At 47.8% G+C, this 25,769-nt stretch overlaps 1 long non-coding RNA gene across 1 annotated transcript in view; it reads right to left on the reverse strand.

Moving 5' to 3' along the window:
- Positions 1 to 18,645, reverse strand: part of LOC144806224 (uncharacterized) — a 32,546-nt gene extending 13,901 nt beyond the window's left edge. Inside the window, exon 1 of the long non-coding RNA XR_013605730.1 lies at positions 18,545 to 18,645. This is a non-coding gene — a long non-coding RNA (uncharacterized LOC144806224). The remainder of the gene's footprint in view (positions 1 to 18,544) is intronic.
- Between the last annotated feature and the right edge of the window lie 7,124 nt (positions 18,646 to 25,769).

A 25,769-nucleotide genomic window follows, 5' to 3' on the forward strand; every position in this document is an offset into this window, starting at 1 on the left:
AACCGAAAAATGACACCACTTGCATGCTAATGAGAATCATGCACAAAGTTTGGAGTCTCGAAGTCCCAGAAGCAGATCACTTTTGAAAGGAGGCCCAAAGATGGCTGTAAAGGTCATGCTTTGTATAGGTGAAGGGACACACATACTTTGTGACATACACCAGCATTGCTTTCTGACACACTCCATTACTGTGCTGAAATATGGAGCCTGCCTCTGCTTGAATTTAGAATAAGCTGTGCCTTCAAGCCTCACTTCCACGGATAAAACATGGATCCCCTCAGGCATCACTGCCCCAGGCTGATGGGCATCAGCCAAGGTCTGTGGATCTTACGCTGGAGAGGGCAGCAGATTGAAACCAAGGGGGAGTAAAAAATCAGTTCATACCTGGAGGAGACTGCAGAAGGGCAAGAGACGACTGAGGAGCCCTGTGAACCCACGCCACGACACACAGCTTCATCAGCAGCAACCAGCGACCGCTTTCACCAGGCACGCCACCGCCGCTCCGGGACTCCAAATCCCGGCAGCCTTTGCGGCGGAGGCGCGTTCCCTGACGCCAGATCAAGGCGCCAGGAGGGGCGTTAAAAACAGCAAGCCCTCGGTGGAGCGGGGGGAGTAAAAAATCAGTTCATACCTGGCGGAGACTGCAGAAGGGCAAGAGACGACTGAGGAGCCCTGTGAACCCACGCCACGACACACAGCTTCATCAGCAGCAACCAGCGACCGCTTTCACCAGGCACGCCACCGCCGCTCCGGGACTCCAAATCCCGGCAGCCTTTGCGGCGGAGGCGCGTTCCCTGACGCCAGATCAAGGCGCCAGGAGGGGCGTTAAAAACAGCAAGCCCTCGGTGGAGCGGGGGGAGTAAAAAATCAGTTCATACCTGGCGGAGACTGCAGAAGGGCAAGAGACGACTGAGGAGCCCTGTGAACCCACGCCACGACACACAGCTTCATCAGCAGCAACCAGCGACCGCTTTCACCAGGCACGCCACCGCCGCTCCGGGACTCCAAATCCCGGCAGCCTTTGCGGCGGAGGCGCGTTCCCTGACGCCAGATCAAGGCGCCAGGAGGGGCGTTAAAAACAGCAAGCCCTCGGTGGAGCGGGGGAGTAAAAAATCAGTTCATACCTGGCGGAGACTGCGGAAGGGCAAGAGACGACTGAGGAGCCCTGTGAACCCACGCCACGACACACAGCTTCATCAGCAGCAACCAGCAACCGCTTTCACCAGGCACGCCACCGCCGCTCCGGGACTCCAAATCCCGGCAGCCTTTGCGGCGGAGGCGCGTTCCCTGACGCCAGATCAAGGCGCCAGGAGGGGCGTTAAAAACAGCAAGCCCTCGGTGGAGCGGGGGGAGTAAAAAATCAGTTCATACCTGGCGGAGACTGCAGAAGGGCAAGAGACGACTGAGGAGCCCTGTGAACCCACGCCACGACACACAGCTTCATCAGCAGCAACCAGCGACCGCTTTCACCAGGCACGCCACCGCCGCTCCGGGACTCCAAATCCCGGCAGCCTTTGCGGCGGAGGCGCGTTCCCTGACGCCAGATCAAGGCGCCAGGAGGGGCGTTAAAAACAGCAAGCCCTCAGCTTCGCGGGACGCCCAGGCGAAGCCCGGGCAAAGGGCGGGCCGTCTGAGGCCGTCCGAGGACGACGGAGGACGGGCCACTCTATATATCCCCACGTTATCCCAAAAATTGCCGGTAAGATCTCTCTACACGATCTACTCATTGCCACCTCGCCTACACCAGGTGTTCACCCTAGATACTTCACGCCATGTCCACAAGGGGCAGTCGGAGCAAGACTGCAGCTGGAGTAGGTAAAGTCACCGGCCCAATTGATAACTTTATCTTCAGGGCCAATGAAGCTATTGATCACGGAATATCACTCTTGGAGCGTAGAGTCTCCCTGGATCTGTCAAACAAGCCAAACGTTCTTCGCTGGGACTACTTGCCTCAGCCAATACCCCAATTAGGGACAACCCCAATGACGGCACTCGCGCAGTTAGAGCTAGCGCAGAGATTCATACTATGCCCAATACAGTGGATTTATCAGCAACACAGTTATTATCAGATTCATTACGGAGTCTGGAAAAATCTCCAAACCTAGATGTAACTGATAACTTTAACACACAACTTGAATTTGCCACCAACTTGATTCCAGCTGTGAGCTTCGCTGAGAATTTGGTTACTTTCCCCATAACGGAGTCCCAGTTACCCCCTACCTCGACAATAGATACCATATGTCCTCCTGTTATTGACTCGATTTTGATTATAGATTCTGACTCGATGGCCGTTAATTCGACCCCTCCCCCAGAGACGGCTACTACACCGCCATTGGAGGAGTCAACCCCAAATTCGAGAGCATTGCGAGGCTTAAGGGAAGGAGCCATACAGAAACAGCCTAAAGGCATAAATATATTTACAGATAAGGGGAAGCCTCTACCTCAGAGAAAGCAGGGGAAAGGCCAATCTAACATCTCAAAAAAGGGCAATAAGAAAGCTAACATAGGGCTGGATTATAAAGGGGACTCGTCCACTATGGAATCACCCGGCAAAGACTGTTCCTCAAACAATCAACTGATAATGAAGGTGGGGGAACTAATAAGTGCCCACTTGGTCACTATAGACGTGAGACTAGGGAACATTGAAAAACAATTAAATGAACTAAGCACCTTAGTCAAAACTCCCCCCATAAAAGGAACATCCACTCTAGTGACAGCCAGACCATGTACACAACAACCCCTGGGCCCACCCGCGAAAAAACTCGCTGCAGCTCCTAATATCACACCCAAACTAATTCCACCCTCTAAGGATGCTGTGAAAAAACCGACCCCTCCCACCATAAATACAAATACAAACCCGCAAGGGAAACAATCAAACCCGTCACAATTGAAGGGAGGAAGGACTACAAATTATAAGGATAGGAACAAAGGAAATCAAGAGAGATTTGCTGCCAACCTGCCCCCTGGATCAAGCCCCTACGTAGTGGTGATGACGGGAGTTCCCGAGACACCAGATAACATTGACGAACCTACTTGGTCCTTACTAAACAAAGTCAATCACTGGCTAAACAACAATAGACCTTTACCCCCGAACAACAGGAGTAAAATTTTAACAGTTAGGAGAGTACCGTGGGTGGGCCACGAGAGAAAGAAAACACACGGTGACTGTGTGATTATTAATTTCGAGGACCCTCGCACGGTAGACTTCATCTGTTCCTGGAGAAGTGAGGGGTATAGTGAAGGCATAGAGACAAGACATCTCTCTTTTTTCTACCCATCTAGGAATCATGATAGGTTTGATCACTACGACCAGACCTTCGATGGAGGCTGGTGTCAGGTGGGGCGGAGGGACACGGGGAATAACTGGGGTGAGTGGGGGCGAGACAACTACAGATATTCCCAGAGAAATACAACAAGCAGGGATGCCCATTGGGGAATTCCAGTTTTTAACAGATTCAGCGGCCTAGAGATGGTTGATTGACTTCCATCACCATCCTGGCCGCTAAATACTGAATCGGAGGGAGACAAACAGGGTAGTCACATTGAGACTACAAATATTAAAGAGGCGTGTACCAAGGAGGTCCCCAGCATACACCCAGCTCAAATCAGTTTAAGGATGACACCGATAAGAGAAGAGCAAGTAGGTGGTAATACTAATGAGCCCGTAGCATTCGAACCCCAAGACCTATGTAGTCCCAATAAAGTTCCTGATATACATACGATTCACGGGAAACAATACCCGAATAAGCAATCTAAACACGATCTAAAGATCATTAGTTGGAATGTCGCCGGACTCCAACAGAAGGCGACGAACTTGGAATGGTTAAAATTTATATCCGATAAAGACATAATAATGTTACAAGAAACATGGGCTACCTCTGCAGTAGCCATAGAAGGCTTTGATTGTCACAGCATTAAAGCACAGAAACCAGTGTTTGGACGCCCTATGGGAGGTCTCTTGATTGGACTCAGGATAACACTGGGGGGGACCATTAAATTAATACCTACTAAAAGCCCAAACATTCAAATAATTGAGTTCACACGCAGGTTCCCTCTATATTTGATTAATTTCTATAACAATGACTTTCATTCGACTCCTAATAAGAACTATATAGAATTATTTGGGAACATAGCAAGTATAGCTGAATCCCCTATTAACTGTGCGAACAATAGGATCATTTTAGCCGGGGATTTTAATGCCAAATTGGCCAAAACCAAAGAAGTTGCCACTCAATTAGATAGGGCCACTGAACGCGGAAAGGAACTAGAAAGCTTTATAAACGCACACACCCTAATGGACATTATGGATACAAGCAAAACTAATGGATCTACATACATACCAACCTTTAGAGGCAGAGACTTTTCAAGCACGGTGGACTATATTTTCATGTCTGTAGAACTTATAGATAGAGTCATTCTGGCCAGAGTCCTAGAAACAGCCTTTGGCGATCATAACGCACTGGAAGTCACCATTAAATTAGGACCTTCCCAAGTCCCAGCTCGCACTCTTGGAGCTAGGGATATCATGCCCTCAACTAACAACTTAAGGCTGAAGTGGAAAGGGGTGGACAGTGGACGCGTTATGAACACAATTACAAATAACCACCAACCGATAGTTGATTCGTGTTTACTCGCAGATGGAAATCATCAAAGGATAGTTAAAGACTTTGTTAACCTTTGTAACGTCATAAAAACTCTCTTAACTATTCCCAACAAAAAATACAATTATGAGCCTAGGTGGTTCGATAGTCGCTGTTCAGAGGCAAATAAGGCACTCCGTAGGGCTTTAAATTCCAAACCTAGAAGCCAAACAGAAGTACGGACCGCTAGACAAACCTATAAAACAACTATAGGGGTAAGGAAGGCTGCCATAATGGAAGAACACTGGCAGGAACTAACTGTTTCTGCTGCCGTGGGAAATAGTGCTACCTTCTGGCCTGCAGTAAGGAAGATGCGGGACATGGGAAAGCAGTTATCACCAATAAGCTGCACCATCTCAAGCCAGCAATGGGAACAACACTTCTCTACAATATATGCCAACCCTGTTGCTTCTACAGAAGATTATAGCCCTGGAAAACTGGAATTATTGGGCATAACCCAGGGGGAGGTCATCGTGGCCATTAACCAAAGTCTTGGGAACAAAGCGCCTGGGCCGGATGGCTTCCCAATTGACCTAATCAAATATAAGCCGGAATTCTGGGGACCCATTCTGGTTAATGTTTTTAACTGTTTACCGCTGGCCCCTATTCCTGACACCTGGTCAACCAGCATAATAGTTCTTATCTATAAAAAGGGTGAAAGATCTGACCCTGCAAATTATAGGCCCATTTCGCTCTTGGACAATACCCTGAAAATCCTGGGCCGGGTGCTGTATAATAGAGTGAATGATTGGGCTGAGGAAGCAGGGGTGGTGGATAGATGCCAAATGGGCTTCAGAAGTAAGGTTGGGAGAATTGAACAATGTCTGAACCTAAACCTTATAATCGGCAAATACACCATAGCTAGGGTCTCACCTATCTATTTAGCATTCATGGACTTATCGTCCGCATTTGACTTGGTAAACAGGTCAAAATTGTGGGCGACTCTTCTGTCCTATGGCTTAGATGAACCTTTGGTGCATTTCCTGGCTTATCTACACGCAGATACAAAAGCACAGGTACGGATTGGTATGGAGGGTGAGATCTCGGGGGCAATCAAGGTTGAAAGAGGTGTGCGACAGGGGTGCGTTTTAGCACCCCTGCTGTTTATCATTTACATAAACGGACTGAGTGACTCTCTGAAAAAGGCGACCATTGATGCCCCGAGAATCCAAGGAAGATTGCTACCCGCACTTCTGTACGCCGATGACGCGGTGATTATGGGCTTGACACCAAACGCCCTACGTGCTTTGGTTAAGAACTTTGCACACTATATGGGGAACCTGGATCTTAAAGTGAATTTAAAAAAATCTTTTATTATGTCCTGCGGGCCAGGGGCCAAACAACTTAATTCCATTTCTATAGGACAAGATAAGTTGTACTCCACAAAAACATTTTCTTACTTGGGTGTGGCCTTTGCTGCGAACGGCCTGTGGAGTGGGCACTTAGCCCACGCCACAGGCAAGTTCTCAAAGGCCATAAACTCAATCCTTTCTCTCCCTCGGCCAAAGAGGACTGAAGCAACAAATGCAATTTTGAAGATATACAGACTGCAGTGTGCCCCGGTAGCAACTTATGGTGCTGAGATTTGGGGGATAGTGAAAACACCAAGCCTGCAGACAGAAGAGAACCGGCTTTGCAGGAAACTACTGGGAGCCCCAATTTCCTCTTCCGGGTACATTTGTCACGCTGAACTCAACTTGCCCTATATAACTGACTTCATCGCTACAAGACCCGCCCTATTTTGGTTGGCTACCTGGGTCAATGACCGTGCTACTTTAACACAGGAAATTTTGAAGGAGTGTATAGATTGCGACAAAGGAATGTGTATCCCGTGGCTTCGGGCGACACAGGAAAGCCTGAACAGTATAAGCAAAATTCACCTTTTTAACGATCCCTCCCAGATTCAGAGCACAGACAAAAAGGATGTACAATCAGAACTTTATGCCCTTTATAGGGAAAAGAGGTTGGAGGAAGAACTACAAAAACAAACTGTTAGGTCATATGTGAATAACGTAAGCAATGGCCCATCTCCACAACAAATTCCTTTGTACTCGAGACTCCCAATGACGAATTGGGAGAGATCGTTATTATTTCGCCTGAGAGCAGGGAATATAAAATTTTCACTCTGTTTTCCTATGGGCCACAGTATGATGAACTCTGGAAATGTGTTTCGCCCCTGCCCTTGCGATGGACTTAGTAGGCAAAATGACTTACATTTCTTTTTTAATTGTAAATTTTATATGAAATATATCAAATGGTTTTTAGCCCCATATTTTAAAAAGCACAGACCAGTTTCCCTGACTCAATCTTATGCTATGCTTTTAAAACTTGAAAATGATGAACTGATTTTCCGAGTAAGTTCATTTCTGAAAGTTATCTCCCATACACGCAAAACGATGGAATCCCCCTGAACGCAAAACGATGGAATCCCCCTGAACTGTTTCTATGCTTATAGCTCCCAATGCTTTTGCACTTTAGTAATTGGATTACACCGACTGTTTACATCTATGTCTGTATGTTCCTTTTGTAGTCTTTGACTACTTCTGTAAACTTGTAATTTTTTTATGCATTTTCCTTTTAATGTGCTGCTTTTATGGATTTGTTGAAATCCGAATAAAGTATTTTTGAATTGAATTGAAACCAAGATACTTTGTAAGAAAGCCCTAAAGGAGGTTGTGTTTCTCTTACCTGCAGGGGGCTGTCAGTATCCGGGAGGGGCTGGGGGCAGAAACCGAGCAGACAAACACTGGAGATCAGGGATCAGTAGGGAAGAATTAACATAGACTAGTGCTGGTTACTTGGAGGCCTTAAAAGATAAAGATACAACACTCCTTTTCATTGCCAAAATAATTTCTGTGGAATGACTTTTTGGAGAAAAAGGATGTCAAAAGACAAGAATCCCCCGCCTTATGTTCAAGGTCCTGTCCAAGGCCCAAGCTCCGGTGAGTCTGGGGACCCCCTTCCCTCCTGCTCCTGGGACAATTTATTTGCGACTTTAAAGCCCACAGCGCCACCTCTCTCACCTAGTGTGGAGGTGGTATCCAGAGATCTCCGCATTGATCTCACAATTAAATTATATAGTGATCAACCAATTTCCATCAGAAATCTAAGGAGAGTCCTTCAAGGGTTTGACAACTTTTACGGAGGCAGCATGAGATGGAGAGCTGCTGTCAAGATCATCCTAGGGATTAGTTGTTCCCAAAAGTTTTCCTCCACTAAAGGATTGAATGAAGTAAAAATTGGAAGAAACCTGAAGATGCTATGGACAACTGGAAGAGGTCCCAATCCCGGTGAGACATACAAATATGCTCAAGAATACAACTGGTCATATGATGATGACAAAATCACCATTGCTTATTCTTTTCAAGCATCCCCATCTTTCTCAGAAGGAAGGCTTTGGTGGTCTGGAGCAGAAGAAGTCACCACACTTTTTTGGAGGGGAATGCAACTGCAAACTCAAGTTCAAACAGATGAGAAAATGGTGATTCTTCTAGAGTAACCCAAATTGAACAGCTTTGAAAGTCTCGACGAGGCACCCCCAGAAGCAGTCAAGATGTCAAAGACTCTCTGAAAAAAAAAAAAAAAAAAAAAGATAAAGAAGATAAAGCATCAGCATCCAGCAACCCACGAAGGTAAACGACAAAACTAAAGCATTAAAGAGGTACCTCAAATTAAATAAACACTGGTAAAACAAAGTGGGAAAAATGTATACTGGAAATACTAATTACCCATCTCCTTAAGGCATCGCCATTTTTCGTTACACAAATCAGTTTCAGAAGGCACTATAATTCTTTGAAAACACACTACAATATAACTAAATAATCGAGAATTAAATTAGAGCACCACTGTAAGGTATTTTACAAACCAGCAACATAGTTGGAAATAGATGTAGATATCACAACCTTGACTTTGTTGAGATTTAGTATTCAGAGTAAATACTGACTGGTGTTTAAGATATGTAGGCAGTCATCACAAGTGTCTGTAGCGGTGTCCCTAGATGGATAATTCTCCCGGACATTGAGAGTAGTCTGGTGTCTCCAGACCTGAGATTACTGGGTCTGAAAATATTAGATACAGTGATCCCAGGCCAGGACACACCGGACAGTGTCTAACGTGCAGAGCTGCTAAGCCGGCTTGATTATGCTGCCCACTGCCCCAGTCTAACCTCTCTTGAACAGATAACGGAGCTGCATATGCTTCTACCATCTCTACTCCAAGCAGTTCTGCCCTTTTACTGCCCCCGCCACACACACACTGTAGGCCAAAACATAGCTCCAAGCTCCAGCATCCACTGACCACCTGCTTGAAGCAGTTGGTAAAGTAATGTGGATTTGGGATTATTTTGCTTGTAATGAGAAAAACACATGGCATTGGGAGTGGTATTTCTGGCGTTTTTCACATTCTGACTAAAATAAATCTTAATTTTGTTTTTTTGTGTGAGTGTGTTGTATGTTATTATTTGTAGACGCGTGTGCTTCGCGTGTGCGTCAACTACGAATAATACTCTTGTGATGTGTTGCCATTTAAAATGCTGCCGCGTGTGTGAAGGATGCGGTGAGTCGCGTGGGTTGTTATGTTTTGAAAGGGAGCGAATGGATGTTGGTGGTGAGCTGGGGGTTTACCGGCATTCAGAGGCTGGAGAAGTTTGATCTTGGATATGAAATAAAGAGCTCGTTTACCTGGAAATACTGGATCTGTGTATTTCTTCTTTTCTGGCAAGAAGCTTACACTTTTCTACACTGGCGACAATCGGGAACGCACTCCTGCGTTGGATTTCTAATAATTGGTGATTGAAAAGCAATTCTTTGAGGATTCATTTATGTGGCTTATTTTCATTGGATACCTTCGGAAGTAGTTTACCTTGCTCCTTGCTATTGGACACAGTGCACGAACGCCATTGGATAAACAACATAAACAGTGCTTTTCACTGCTTTTCATTGGATGATTTATGCACATCTCATTGGATAAAGGTTCATCATCCAATCTTGTCACTTCAAAAAGACTATTCATCATTCTTCTTACATTCTGGGCCAACTTGGATTGTTTTCAGTGTTTTTTTTCTAGCGCTAAATTGGGTAAACTCAATCTGAATCACAAAGTGACGAATACTCACCCAATTCCTATGCCAGCGCTGTGGACTACAAGAAAAACTGTAAGTAAACTACTGTGACACGCACACATTCTTCAGCGTGTTATATGCCATAATAAACGAAGGGAAGCTGTAAAGGAAATGATTGTCAAGGCTCCTTGTCTTAAACCATTTGTCATTGGGAAAACATGTATTGTGATGGTTGATGCAAGTGATTGTGGTTTAGGGGCCGTTTTGATTCAAGAAGAATGGGGTAAAGAATGGATTGTAGCGTATGCGTCTAGGACATTAAGGGAGTCTGATCGTCATTATTCTGTGATTGAGGGGGAGCTTTTGGCGTGTGTTTGGGGAGCTGAATATTTTAGACCATTCTTGTGGGGAACTAAATTTATTATTAAGTCAGACCATAAGCCTTTGGTGCACATATTATCACCGGGTGGTTGACGTACGCTTTCATCAAGATTAGCTAGACTTTCTTCCAGGTTACAAAACTTTCAGTACTCTTTAGAATATATTCCTGGAAAATCTAATATTCATGCTGATTGCATGTCAAGACTTCCCTTATCATGTAAGGATTCAGACAATGTTGATAAGGATGAATGTGAAGTAGCTTATGTTGTAGGTGATGTGAATTTAGTATTTGGTGAGGACTCAGTAATACAGGAACAAACGTGGAATGAGGAAATGGATAGAGATTTAGAACTTAAGGAAGTAAAGAAATATATATTAGGTAGCTGGCCATAAGGGAAAGCACTTGAAGGAGGTTTGATGAGTTATCATAAAATTAAAGATGAACTAGCTGTGGAGAATGGTATTATGTTAAGAGGGGATACAATTATCCCACCTTTTGGCCTTAGGAAGAAATTTCTTGATCTGGCTCATGAAGGGCATTTTGGAATATCGCTTACTAGAAGACGGTTGAAAGACAATTTTTGGTGGCCAGGAATTGATTCATATGTTGAACACCAAGTGAGGTCATGTGAATTGTGTGCGAATAGTGATAAATCGGCCAAGGCTTTGTCTACTATTCCACAACCTGTGGAATTACCTGTCTCGCCCTGGAATAAACTTGGTATTGACATTATTGTGCCTTTTAGCATTTTACCACAACAATATTCATTTGGAATAGTACTTATGGATTATTTTTCGAAATGGCCAGAAATTAAAATGGTCAAGGAAGTTACCACTGATGCTATTATACAATTTATGGATGACAGTTTTTGTAGAGAAGGTATTCCCCATGAGGTTGTAACGGATAATGGGCCTCAATTCGTTAGCAAGCAGATGGAGAATTATTTTTCAAGATGTGGTATTTCTCATAAAAGGATTGCACTGTTCCATCCGGAAGTGAATGGTCAGATAGAGAGATTTACCAGAGTAGTCAAAGAAGCAATTCAATTAGCTGTTAAAGGGGGATTATGTTGGAACAAAACTATCCAATCCATGTTATTGTCATATAGAACAACTCCAAATGCTGTTACACTTCTATCTACTTTTGAGCTATTAAGAGGGCGTAAACCTAGTACACAGTTAGTACCCTGGTGGTTGAAAAACAAGGATAAAGGTCGTATTGATTTTGCTGAGGTTGATTTGAAGGAAATTCGTAGGAAAGTTGATGCATATGAAATGAAAATGAAAAATAATTTGTTAAAGAGGAAGACAAGTAGGGAGGTTTCTGTTCAAGTGGGAGATTTTGTGCGATTGAAAAAAGGTAATTTTGTACACAAGGGGTTAGCAAAATGGTCTGATCCTATAGAAGTAATTGAAGTATTCAGGAATGCAGTAAGGGCAATGGAAGTGTTTGGAACTTCAGCAGAGTGTCTAAGTTCAGTAATGGGAAAAATATTTCTGTTGATGATTCTTCAAACATATTCTTGGATGTTACAACTAATTCAAGAATTTTGTACTGACTTACAAAAAAAAAAAGAGGGAGGTCTGTTGTATGTTATTATTCGTTGTTGACGCGTGTGCTTCGCGTGCGCGTCAACTACGAATAATACTCTTGTGATGTGTTGCCATTTAAAATGCTGGCGCGTGTGTGAAGGATGCGGTGGGTCGCGTGGGTTATTATGTTTTGAAAGGGAGCGAATGGATGTTGTTTTTTTTTGTTTTTGTTTTTTTTTACCCACTTATAAAGCGCTACTGTCACCCGACGGGCATCCTGGCGCTGTGATCAAGCAGATCCCCAAACACAGTTAGAGCCTTATCAGCAAAAGGAGAATCTATACTAGTCTAGGGAACAGGTGTGTTTTTAATTCTTTTTTAAAAGACAAAAGGTTTTCTGAGCCCCTGAGCGCCAGTGGCAAGTCATTCCACAGTTTGGATGCCGTGAAGCCAAAGGAGCGGCCACCCATTCGCTTTCTCCGAACTTTGGGAACAACAGCCAAATAAGCAGAAGCTGATCGAAGGGCTCTGGTGGGGGTATACCAGGAGAACAACTCCTGTAAAGGTAGAGGCCCCAATCCATGCAAAGCCCGGAAGACCAGGCATAAAGCTTTGAACTCAATCCGCTTAGGGACGGGAAGCCAGTGCAAGTCTCTGAGTGCCATGGAAGACGAGTCAGAACGTCGACGGGAAAGTGCTAACTTGGTCGCGAAGTTCTGCACTCGTTGTAGCTTGCCTATTGCTGTGGAAGGTGCCCCCAGAAGCAGTGCGTTGCAGTAGTCAAGTCTGCTCAAGATGACACTGCGCACTACTTCTGGTCTCGCATGGGCAGGAAGCAGAGGGAGAATCTTCCACAGGGTACGCAGCAAACCCATACAGGTGGAAACTGTTTTATCAATGAAACCATCTAGTTGAAGGTTCGGTTCCATTGTTACACCCAAGTTCCGAACTGATGTGGCTGCAGCTGGCGTGCCTTGAAAGGAGGGGGGCCAAAAGTCCTGAGGTAATGGTCGAGGGGCCCGGTCCACTGAGCAGTGCAGCACCTCCGTCTTGGAGCTATTAAATTGCAGCGAGTTGTTACTCAGCCAGGTAGCCGTGGTGACCATGCAATGGTGAAAGGTCTCTCGAGACACCGCATTCTCCCCCTCAAAGGAGAAGATGAGCTGGGTGTCGTCAGCGTAATTGGTGACTGAGATGCCAAAAGATTTAATTAGCTTGACCAGGGGGTGGAGGTAAAGATTGGAAAGAATGGGGCTGATGGCCGAGCCCTGGGGAACTCCCTGCCCAACCCTTTTGATGGCAGATTTAAAGGGGGGCAAGGCGACCACCTGATGTCTGTTGGTCAGGTATGATAGATTGGCAGCAAACTGCGTGGAGAGGAGGGAACAACTCTTCCCTGAAAACCTTCCAAAGTTTGTGCGGGAGTACATCGAGTGGAGAGCCTGATGAAACACTATCCACTAAAGCACCAAACTCTGCAAAGGACGGAAGAGGAAAACTATCCAGCCTAGCTTTCCCAGTCTCCAACTCAGATGTAAGTGAGTGGTCGGACTCTGTTGTCATGGGGCCCAAGTTACTCAAGATGGTCGCGATCTTATCTTCAAAGGCCGTAGCCAATGAGTCGCAAAGTAACTGCGAGGCCGGAATAGCTGTAGTAGCACAGGCTGGTCGTGACATCTCATTGGCCATTTTAAACAACGCCTGTGCCTTGTTCGAAGCTGACAATAGAGTCTCCTCCAAAAACCTCGCTTTTGCACACTTGATCTGTGACTTGTAAGCTGCCAACTCCTGTTTATAGAGAACCTTATCTGACTCCAGATAATGTCTCCTCCATCTCCGCTCTGCTCTCTTGCACTGGTGTTTAAGTTGGAACAGCTCCCTCGAAAACCATGGCATGGCAATTTTTGTTCTATCCCGCGTTGTTCTTAGCGGCGCCAACCTATCCAAGGAAGTCGTAATTTGTTGGATGATGGCATTGTAACTATCGTCCACATTGTCTGCCAGCTGAAGGGCTTCAGAGAGTAGATTTGGAAGATTTGTACCTTTCAGCAGCCTAGACCATTGTCTTCCGATTTTAACCGGTCCCGTACTACCGGTCTTAGGATGGTCCAACGGGAAAGCTACGGAGAAAAGGACTAGGGCGTGGTCCATCCAGCATTGCGGGAGGATGTTATTAACCCTTACCTGACTAGAGTCAGCAAAAATCAAATCCAGAGCATGCCCCCTCTGATGAGTCTTAGAGAGGACCAATTGCTCCAGATTAATACTGCGACAGGCCTGAGTAAGGTATACAAGGGCTGAATCCGTTGGTCCATCTGGCCATAGATTAAAATCTCCCAAAACCAGCAATCTGGCATGGGAACTGGATAGCCCGTAAATCAAGTCAGTGAGGTCGGACACAGTAGATGTGCCACCAGCCGGAGGTCTGTAACACAAGAGCCCAGTGAATAGTGCCCCCCCCCTGTCCCTTCAGGGAGAAGCCCATCAGTTCGTAGTCCTTGATTTTCATAGTTTCTAACTGGAAAAAATCCAGCGAGTCCCTATAGATCAGTCCTACCCCTCCCCCCCTAGCCCCAACACGAGGATTATGTCTAATCCTATATCCTGGAGGGCAAGCTTGCTCCAGTTCTATACCGCTATCTAGCCTCGTCCATGTTTCTGTCATGAACAAGGCGTCTAATGTTGTTCTATGAGTAGCGCTATCTCTGTGTGGTGCTTGCATAGAGATCTCACATTTAGCAAGCCACAAACCAGAGAGTTAGAATGAGTAGCGGTAGTATTGGGCTGATGTTCTCCCGAGACAGCAGGATTAAGGCCTAGGAGTTCTTCTCTCGTGTAGGTTAAGGGTGTAGGAGAGCCAGGAGGGATCGGGCCAGGCACCAGCGCGTCCAGAGTGCGAACGGGCACAAACGGGCTTACCTCTGGCGCACCTCCGGCGCGCCCATGGCGCGCCCGCTGTGTGCTGGGCCCTCCATCCTATTTATCACCGTAGAGCGCGGGAGACCGCCTATGCAATCGTCTAGCCTGCCAACAAAGATGGCGCCTAGTCACCGGCCCGCTTTCCCAACCACTCACCCAAGATGGCGGCTATCGCTGCGATGTAATCCTCCTAGATAGCCCTACTCACCAAGTCCCACAAATGCGGGTGAGTTTTCCACAATTTATCGTGCAGGTAAGCCTTAATAATTCACCCCCCCAGGTAGAAGCGCGACTGCACAAATTACAGTGCTAGCGTGAGAAAAAGCGAAAGCCAAGCAATGGCAATTTAAAAATTAGAAAACGATTTAAAATGCTGCCAGAAGCAATTCCACGCGCGCAGGTTCAACAAGATCTACCTGCCAAGGAACAGGATCGCCTTAAATGCAAGGATGCGAGAGCAGGGCGCGGGAGACCGCCTATGCGATCGTCTAGCCCGCCAACAAAGATGGCGCCTAGTCACCGGCCCGCTTTCCCAACCACTCACCCAAGATGACGGCTATCGCCGCGATGTAATCCTCCCAGATAGCCCTACTCACTAAGTCCCACAAATGCGGGTGAGTTTTCCACAATTTATCGTGCAGGTAAGCCTTACTAATTCACCCCCCCAGGTAGAAGCGCGACTGCGCAAATTACAGTGCTAGCGTGAGAAAAAGCGAAAGCCAAGCAATGGCAATTTAAAAATTAGAAAACGGTTTAAAATGCTGCCAGAAGCAATTTCACGCGCGCAGGTTCAACAAGATCTACCTGCCAAGGAACAGGATCGCCTTAAATGCAAGGATGCGAGGGCAGGGCGCGGGAGACCGCCTATGCGATCGTCTAGCCCGCCAAAAAAGATGGCGCCTAGTCACCGGCCCGCTTTCCCAACCACTCACCCAAGATGGCGGCTATCGCCGCGATGTAATCCTCCCAGATAACCCTACTCACTAAGTCCCACAAATGCGGGTGAGTTTTCCACAATTTATCGTGCAGGTAAGCCTTACTAATTCACCCCCCCAGGTAGAAGCGCGACTGCGCAAATTACAGTGCTAGCGTGAGAAAAAGCGAAAGCCAAGCAATGGCAATTTAAAAATTAGAAAACGATTTAAAATGCTGCCAGAAGCAATTCCAAGCGTGCAGGTTCAACAAGATGTTGGTGGTGAGCTGGGGGTTTGCCGGCATTCAGAGGCTGGAGAAGCTTGATCTTGGATATGAAATAAAGAGCTTGTTTACCTGGAAATACTAGATGTGTATTTCTTCTTTTCTGGCAAGAAGCTTACACTTTTCTACAGAGTGCACCAGCTGGAATGTGTGATTTCAGCCACGGATATCCCCCAAACATACAGGGGCTCGTAATGAGGCCTGTTGTTTATTACTACGGTTATTTTGTTGTGAGGTCACCAATTAGTAACTTGTATTTTTATTGACATTTGCAGAAATCAACTCAACTGGGTTAATTCACTGAAATAAAATGTGGTATTAGAGACAATTTGATATTTAAAATGATATAAATATCTTCATTGGAGGAAATGACTATTGCTGCCAAGGTGCTAACCTGTCGATCATGTTAAAATATTTGTTGTGATGTCGTAATAATAGGGACTTCATGTTGTATAAAAGTGCTTCCTTATTTGTGAGGCTACCTGCAGCCAGTGGGTGCAAAAAGGTGACTAACCAACTCAAAACGTGGGAAGATAAGCAAAGGAATATTCATTGGTTAACAGCAGCCTTGGGTCTGGCATGGGTGGGTACATGAGGAGTGTTTAACAGAGGCATCGTTTAACAGAACCCAACAATATCTCTTGAGATATTCAAGAGTGATTGCTTACCAACAATTGCTTTAGACACACAAATAAAACATACAACTGACTGTGCTCCTCTTCCCAAATCACATACTAATTCTCACACATACAGTCGTCATTGAACTGTTATTATTATTCTACAAGACATCTTCACATAAAGGACTTCTATGTCTCTGTTCTAATTTTATCCCCTTTCCTTCAGCACCTCGGTGCCTTTCTATACAGACTTCAGAATATCTTGTCTCATTTCCCTGCTAGCTATAGTCCTCTTCTGTACTTGAAGTTGCACAAGTCCCAATGAAGATGCAATTCTGGCAAGAACACAGATGAACTTCCTTCCATATTACCTACTCCAAAGTTAGTTTTCGCTACCATGATCTCTGAATTAACAATCCTATTATCCAACACTGCTCCCTGTTTTGTGACTGTAGAGCTTTATCAGTTTCCTTAATCATTCTTCTGGTGTCTGGAAATGCTAGCATTCCCTTCAGTACCCATGTTTACATGTACCCATTGCTCCATCACCACACTGAGTGCACTGCATCTCTCTTTGTCGTACTTGTCTCCTCTCCTTATATTTCCTTTCCCTTTCTCTTAAAGGCCAGCATCCTACCACAAACCTCTTTTTTCAACAACAATATTCATGTGAAATGTATACCGCTGCTCTCTAAAAAAGATGTTATTTTGTGTGACAAAAATATAATATTTTCCCTTGAGTCAACAACTGGATCTGTGAAATTTTCTTCAAAAAACTCAGATTATCCACAGTAGTGTTGAAACATTTTCAGGTGGATTAATCACCCTACCAGCAAGTCTAACCAGGTGAGCTGCTAAAACAGTAGTCACCAGAGGTGGGAGCGCCAATGAATGCTCAAAACACATGCCCAGTCCAGACTCGGCCCGTGGTCCTCTTTGACCGGAGCCTGGGGTCTTCTTCGACCTAAGCCCTCTTGCTCCTACTGCCCCTTGATGCCCTCTCAATCATCGTTTACTGGTATTCTCCAAGAGCCCCTTGATGCAGTAGAGATCGCCTGGCCAGCGCTGTGGTCATCGTTTACTGGTATTGTCCAAGAGTCCCCTGATGCAGTAGAGGCCAGGCTGGCCAGCGATGTGGTCATCGATTACTGGTGTTCTTGAAGAGCCCCTTGATGCAGTAGAGGTCGCCTGGCCAGCGCTGTGGTCATCGTTTACTGGTATTATCCAAGAGTCCCCTGAATGCAGTAGAGGCCAGGCTGGCCAGCGATGTGGTCATCGATTACTGGTGTTCTTGAAGAGCCCCTTGATGCAGTAGAGGTCGCCTGGCCAGCGATGTGGTCATCGTTTCATGGTATTCTCCAAGAGCCCCTTGATGCAGTAGAGGCCAGGCTGGCCAGCGCTGTGGGATCTGTGTATATTGGTTACGCCTAAGGGAGGGGAGCCACCTCTGCCTGTGATGTACCGGGCAGAGGCCGTTGAAATGTGCAGGGAGGTGTAGTAGCAGCTCCCCAAATGAGGCCTCAAAGGGACACTGTACAGGCTAAAGCTACAGAGACCGCTCCTTTGTTCCAACCAACTTCAGTCCCCTTATACGGCGACTTTGCCCTGGTCAGTCTTCAGTATTCTGCATTTCTTATTAGTAAATGTATGTGGTTGTTTTAATCCTGTGAGAAAAACAAACAAAAGGCAGAGAAGGGGGAACTTTCATTTTTTGGGAACTTTGCTCTTAAAGGGTCTCATTTCATAAGGTCAAGTTCTTTTCACGTGGATAAGCGCACTGTATTAGTATGCCTCCTATCCAAGGTACTTTTGAAATGTATTACCAATTTCTTTACAGGACTTTCTTACAGCCAAAGCGGAATCCACGCTTTTTCAATGGTTAAAATAAAATGTCAGGAAAGAGAGGAGCAGAGAGACGGGGTGAAGGCAGGTATGGCTCAGCTGTTATCTCTCAAAAGACATAGGTAGATCAGGGAGATCAGAGAGGAGGGTCTGACATGGCGGGGGGTGAAAGGTCACAACTGATGACGTTTAGTTTTTTTCCGGGGCTCGAGCGACCTCTCTGGGGCCGGGTTCGAGTCCCGCCGGGGGTCGCGCGCCTCACACATATGCACGTGCGCGTGTGACGCGCCAGAACACCCCGGCTCGAGCTCTGTAAATCTGCAAAAAAAACAACTGTAAAACTGTGAGCGACTCACACGAGCGGCTCCAGCGCGAGCAGCGGAGGCGGCTTCGGACAGAGGGGACACAGTAATACAGATGCGCTGAGCACCAAACCGAGGAACACGGCGGACCCCTACGCAGGCGCACTAAGCAGTCCTTCCAGCGCGCGGTAGAAATATGAAGTGTCACTTCTGACGCACGCGCGGAGGTACTAAAGTATCTCGTAGCTGCGCAAGCTCAGGCCTCACTACTCTGCGCATGCTCAGATCTGCTAAAGTGTCTTTTCCCTGCGCATGCGCTGTAAGCTGAGCATACTTTATTCTGGAATTTAACTCCCTTAGAAGTCCTGTAATTTATTTATTTATTATTTATTTAATGCGATTTTCTATAGCGCGAACATTACCCGAAGGTGTCAGAGCACTTTACAAAAGAACCAGTTGCGTTACATAAGGACGCTGGATTACATGAGTTACATAAGAGATACGAACAGAAAATAATTGCAAATGTACAAGGTGTAAAGTCACTCAAGGAAGAGATAAAAACAGGAAACAAGCATTGGAAATGCAATAGGGCTCGCATTAGGAAAGTTTGAGCTATTGGTCTAATAAATGATTTTTTTTTTATTTATGTTATTTTTTTAAATAGCTAAATTAATACCTTTGTCATTTACAATGCCAATAGTTATAACTTTCGCAAATGTGAACCCTATAGCATTTGTAATGCAACATGTTTTGTATTTACGTGACTTAGATGTATTAATATTACAAATAACAATGGCTTTTATTTTTTTTAAATAATTAATACTTAAATAATTTATTTAATTTGTAATGGCAATAGCTTAAACTTTTGTAAATAACTTTTGTGAAGATTATGTTCAGTGTTTTTTATTGTGACGAAAATCCAAGAACAGATTGTGATGAAAATCCAAGAACAGAAGTGAAATATTAACATCTTTTTGTGATTTGTAATAAAGCGTGAAAGCTTGAAAACAGCTTGAAACACTGAAAGAACATATTTGAACCAGTGATGCAGCGGTTGCGCTGAGTGATGCTGTGGTTGCGCTGAGTGATGCAGTGGTGGTGCTGAGTGATGCTGTGGTTGCGCTGAGTGATGCTGTAGTTACGCTGAGTGGTGTGTGCATCAGTGGAGCTTAGTGGGTGCATTGGTAGAGCTGTGTGGTGGGTGCATTGGTGGAGCTTAGTTGGAGCATCGGTGGAGCTGTGTGGTGGGTGCATCGGTGGAGCTGTGTGGTGGGTGCCTCGGCGGAGCTGTGTGGTGGGTGCCTCGGCGGAGCTGTGTGGTGGGTGCATCGGTGGAGCTGGGTGGTGGGTGCATCTGTGGAGCTGTGTGGTGGGTGCATCGGTGGAGCTGTGTGGTGGGTGCTTCGGTGGAGCTGTTTGGTGGGTGCTGCGGTGGAGCTGTGTGGTGGGTGCATCAGTGGAGCTGTGTGGTGGGTGCATCGGTGGAGCTGTGTGGTGGGTGCCTTGGTGGAGCTGTATGGTGGGTGCCTCGGTGGAGCTGTGTGGTGGGTGCATCGGTGGAGCTGTGTGGTGGGTGCATCGGTGGAGCTGTGTCGGAGCTGTGTGGTGGGTGCATCGGTGGAGCTGGGTGGTGGGTGCATCTGTGGAGCTGTGTCGGTGGAGCTGTGTGGTGGCTGCATCGGTGGAGCTGTGTGGTGGGTGCATCGGTGGAGCTGTGTGGTGGGTGCATCGGTGGAGCTGTGTGGTGGGTGCCTCGGTGGAGCTGTGTGGTGGTTGCATCGGTGGAGCTGTGTAGGTGGAGCTGTGTGGTGGGTGCATCGGTGGAGCTGTGTGGTGGGTACATTGGTGGAGCTTTGTGGTGGGTGCATCGGTGGAGCTGTGTGGTGGGTGCCTCGGTGGAGCTCTGTGGTGGGTGCATCGGTGAAGCTGTGTGGTGGGTGCATCGGTGGAGCTTAGTGGGTGCATTGGTGGAGCTGTGTGGTGGGTGCATTGGTGGAGCTTAGTTGGAGCATCGGTGGAGCTGTGTGGTGGGTGCATCGGTGGAGCTGTGTGGTGGGTGCATCAGTGGAGCTGTGTGGTGGGTGCATCGGTGGAGCTATGTCAGTGGAGCTGTGTGGTGGTTGCATCGGTGGAGCTGGGTGGTGGGTGCATCGGTGGAGCTGTGTAGGTGGAGCTGTGTGGTGGGTGCATCAGTGGAGCTGGGTGGTGGGTGCATCAGTGGAGCTGTGTGGTGGGTGCATCGGTGGAGCTGTGTGGTGGGTGCATCCATGGAGCTTAGTGGGTGCATTGGTAGAGCTGTGTGGTGGGTGCATCGGTGGAGCTTAGTTGGTGCATCGGTGGAGCTGTGTGGTGGGTGCATCGGTAGAGCTGTGTGGTGGGTGCATCGGTTGAGCTGTGTGGTGGGTGACTCGGCAGAGCTGTGTGGTGATCCATTCTTCGCTCCTGCCCTGAGTGGTCGCTCCCCTGTCTCTGTGCTGAGACGTGGTATCGTTACGCTGCATTGTGACAAAGTTTGTTTTAATAGCGCCTGGAATTTACTTGCGTTTAGATTGCTTGGTCGCTGCTTTGCTGGCTTGCTCTGAAATTGACCTGCACATTATTTCAGCGATATCCCCCGGCGCCCTGCTCTGCTCTCCCCTCCATTTTGTTTTTGTTGTTGTTGTGCTCCGTTCCCTTGAGCCCGCCCCGCCTCCCAGCTGAGCCGCCCTCCCACTATCAATATACAGCGTCCCCTGACCTCGTAGCGCTGTGATCCATTCTTCGCTCCTGCCCTGAGTGGTCGCTCCCCTGTCTCTGTGCTGAGACGTGGTATCGTTACGCTGCATTGTGACAAAGTTTGTTTTAATAGCGCCTGGAATTTACTTGCGTTTAGATTGCTTGGTCGCTGCTTTGCTGGCTTGCTCTGAAATTGACCTGCACATTATTTCAGCGATATCCCCCGGCGCCCTGCTCTGCTCTCCCCTCCATTTTGTTTTTGTTGTTGTTGTGCTCCGTTCCCTTGAGCCCGCCCCGCCTCCCAGCTGAGCCGCCCTCCCACTATCAATATACAGCGTCCCCTGACCTCGTAGCGCTGTGATACATTCTTCGCTCCTGCCCTGAGTGGTCGCTCCCCTGTCTCTGTGCTGAGACGTGGTATCGTTACGCTGCATTGTGACAAAGTTTGTTTTAATAGCGCCTGGAATTTACTTGCGTTTAGATTGCTTGGTCGCTGCTTTGCTGGCTTGCTCTGAAATTGACCTGCACATTATTTCAGCGATATCCCCCGGCGCCCTGCTCTGCTCTCCCCTCCATTTTGTTTTTGTTGTTGTTGTGCTCCGTTCCCTTGAGCCCGCCCCGCCTCCCAGCTGAGCCGCCCTCCCACTATCAATATACAGCGTCCCCTGACCTCGTAGCGCTGTGATCCATTCTTCGCTCCTGCCCTGAATGGTCGCTCCCCTGTCTCTGTGCTGAGACGTGGTATCGTTACGCTGCATTGTGACAATGTTTGTTTTAATAGCGCCTGGAATTTACTTGCGTTTAGATTGCTTGGTCGCTGCTTTGCTGGCTTGCTCTGAAATTGACCTGCACATTATTTCAGCGATATCCCCCGGCGCCCTGCTCTGCTCTCCCCTCCATTTTGTTTTTGTTGTTGTTGTGCTCCGTTCCCTTGAGCCCGCCCCGCCTCCCAGCTGAGCCGCCCTCCCACTATCAATATACAGCGTCCCCTGACCTCGTAGCGCTGTGATCCATTCTTCGCTCCTGCCCTGAGTGGTCGCTCCCCTGTATCTGTGCTGAGACGTGGTATCGTTACGCTGCATTGTGACAAAGTTTGTTTTAATAGCGCCTGGAATTTACTTGCGTTTAGATTGCTTGGTCGCTGCTTTGCTGGCTTGCTCTGAAATTGACCTGCACATTATTTCAGCGATATCCCCCGGCGCCCTGCTCTGCTCTCCCCTCCATTTTGTTTTTGTTGTTGTTGTGCTCCGTTCCCTTGAGCCCGCCCCGCCTCCCAGCTGAGCCGCCCTCCCACTATCAATATACAGCGTCCCCTGACCTCGTAGCGCTGTGATACATTCTTCGCTCCTGCCCTGAGTGGTCGCTCCCCTGTCTCTGTGCTGAGACGTGGTATCGTTACGCTGCATTGTGACAAAGTTTGTTTTAATAGCGCCTGGAATTTACTTGCGTTTAGATTGCTTGGTCGCTGCTTTGCTGGCTTGCTCTGAAATTGACCTGCACATTATTTCAGCGATATCCCCCGGCGCCCTGCTCTGCTCTCCCCTCCATTTTGTTTTTGTTGTTGTTGTGCTCCGTTCCCTTGAGCCCGCCCCGCCTCCCAGCTGAGCCGCCCTCGCCCCTCCCCCTTCACCATCCATATATGACCGTTGCATTTGCGCGCAGCGTCCACGCGCAGCGTTCGCGCCCAATCCGCGCCGAAGGTACGCCAAAGGTAAGCCCGTCTACGCCTGTCCGCGCCTGGACCGCGCCCAGCGTCAGAGCCCCTGGTCCCCGTAATATCCACCACCCCCGCATTACTTACGATGCCACCACCCTCCTAGCCCTCAACCCCAGCCGTTCCCCAAACTGCGTCCAAGCCGCCCCTGGACACACCCATGGACCCTTTTCCTGTAACTTCTGCAAGTTCGACAGCACCAAGAACAACTCTTCTTCTACGAACTCACAACAGATAGCCGACACCAACAACCTACAATGCATCCTGCTCAACTCCCGCTCGGTCCACAGGCACGCCATTGACCTCTGGAATCTACTAGACACCATCTCTCCGGACGTCGCCTTCCTAACAGAAACATGGATGAACGCCGCATCAGCCCCAGACATCACCATTGCCATCCCGGAAGGATATAAGATCATTCGCAAGGATCGTACAGGCCACACAGGAGGAGGCATCGCTATCGTCCATAAGAAATCCCTCCGTATCTCAACCACCTCAGACATCAATCTCGTCAATTCTGAACACCTTCACTTCCTAATCCACATCGACCCCAAGACCACACTCAGAGGCACCCTCCTCTACAGGCCACCAGGACCCCGCGCACAATTTAGTGAAGACATCACGGACTTCATCACTCCACACGCGCTCCCCTCCAAGGACTACATCCTTTTGGGAGACCTCAACTTTCACCTTGAAAAGAACAACGACCGCAACACCACCACCCTCTCGGACAACCTCGCCAACCTCGGACTTAAACAGCTTGTCACTACCCCCACCCACATCGCAGGTCACACACTCGACCCTATCTTCACCTCCAGCAAACATGTCTCCTTCAGCCACACCACAGCTCTCCTTTGGACTGACCACAGCTGTGTTCACGTTACCTACAACAAGCCCACATCCAACAACCATCCTCAACCTACTCTGCAAAGAAACTGGAACAAAATCACCATCGACCAGATCTCCTCTTCGCTTCTTCAAAACCCCCCAGCCCACTCCTCAAACCCAGACCAAGCAGCCACCAACTTCACCCAATGGCTATCCAACAGCGCCGACATCCTAGCACCACTGAAAAAACGACAAATCAAAGTAAGCAGCAAGAAGGCCTCCTGGTTCAACGATGACCTTAAGAAATCCAAGAAACTCTGTCGCTCCCTTGAGAAGGCCTGGAAAAAAGACCCAACCACCAGCACCAAGGACGCCTTCAAAAACGCCACCCGCATACACCACCAACTAATTCGGAATGCCAAGAAAGCCGCTTTCAAGGACAGACTGGATAACAACACCCACAACAGCAAGGAATTATTCAACATCGTCAAGGAATTTACATACCCTTCAGCCAACTCCAACGACATCACCCCCTCTCAAGCCCTCTGCGACTCCCTAGCCTCATTCTTCCACAACAAAATTGCAGACATCCACAACAGCTTCGACAACCGACCCGAAGACCAACCCTCCCAACCCCCTGCAGGACCCCCACCCCCCTGAACATCCTCAATGACTGGAAGCCAATCTCCACTGAGGACACCATCCGTCTGATGAACTCTATCCACTCAGGATCCCCCACAGACCCATGCCCTCACCACATCTTTAACAAAGCAGACTCCATTATTGCACCGCACCTCCGAGACGTCATCAACTGTTCCCTCAACTCCGCAATCTTCCCAGAAAGCTGGAAACATGCCGAACTCAGCGCCCTCCTGAAGAAACCCACAGCTGACCCCACCGAACTCAAAAACTACCGCCCTATCTCACTCCTTCCATTCCCGGCCAAAGTCATAGAGAAAGCGATCAATAACCAGCTCGCCGCATTCCTCGAAACCAACAAATCCCTCGACTCCTCACAATCCGGCTTCCGAGCCAAGTACAGCACTGAAACCGCCCTCATCGCAGCAACAGACGACATTCGAACTCTTCTGGACAATGGAGACACAGTCGCCCTCATCCTCCTCGACCTCTCCGCAGCCTTCGACACGGTCTGTCATAGCACCCTTTTACAACGCCTCAGAAACATCGGAATCCAAGGAAAAGCACTGGAATGGATCACCTCGTTCCTCACCGGAAGAACCCAGAGAGTCCGCCTTCCACCATTCAAGTCAGAAGCCACTGAAGTCATCTGCGGCGTACCACAAGGATCTTCACTCAGCCCCACCCTCTTCAACGTATACATGAGCCCCCTCGCGGTCATTGCACGCCAACACAACCTCAACATCATCTACTACGCCGACGACACTCAACTGATCCTATCACTCACCAGAGACCCTAACACTGCCAAAACCAACCTGCATGAAGGAATGAAAGAAGTAGCCGAATGGATGAAGCACAGCCGTCTGAAACTGAACTCAGACAAAACAGAAGTCCTCATCCTAGGCACCTCCCCCTCCGCCTGGGATGACTCTTGGTGGCCAGAGGCCCTCGGAAAAGCACCCATTCCAACGGACCACGCACGGAACCTGGGCATCATCCTGGATTCCTCACTCTCGATGAACAGACAAGTCAACGCCGTCTCTTCATCTTGCTTCAACATCCTTCGCATGCTCAAAAAAACATTTCGCTGGATCCCCACCGAAACTAGAAAAACAGTCACCCACGCTTTGGTCACGAGCCGACTGGACTACGGAAACACCCTCTACGCCGGTACCACCGCAAAACTCCAGAATAAACTCCAACGCATCCAGAACGCCTCAGCCAGGCTCATATTAGACATCCCGCGTAAAGAACACATCTCTGGTCACCTGAAAAACCTCCACTGGCTCCCCATCAATAAGAGGATTACTTTCCGGCTCCTAACCCACGCACACAAAGCACTCTACGAAATCGGACCCGAATGCCTCAACACACGACTTTCCT

Source organism: Lissotriton helveticus, chromosome 1_2 (assembly GCF_964261635.1).
Source record: "Lissotriton helveticus chromosome 1_2, aLisHel1.1, whole genome shotgun sequence".
Taxonomy (NCBI): domain Eukaryota; kingdom Metazoa; phylum Chordata; class Amphibia; order Caudata; family Salamandridae; genus Lissotriton; species Lissotriton helveticus.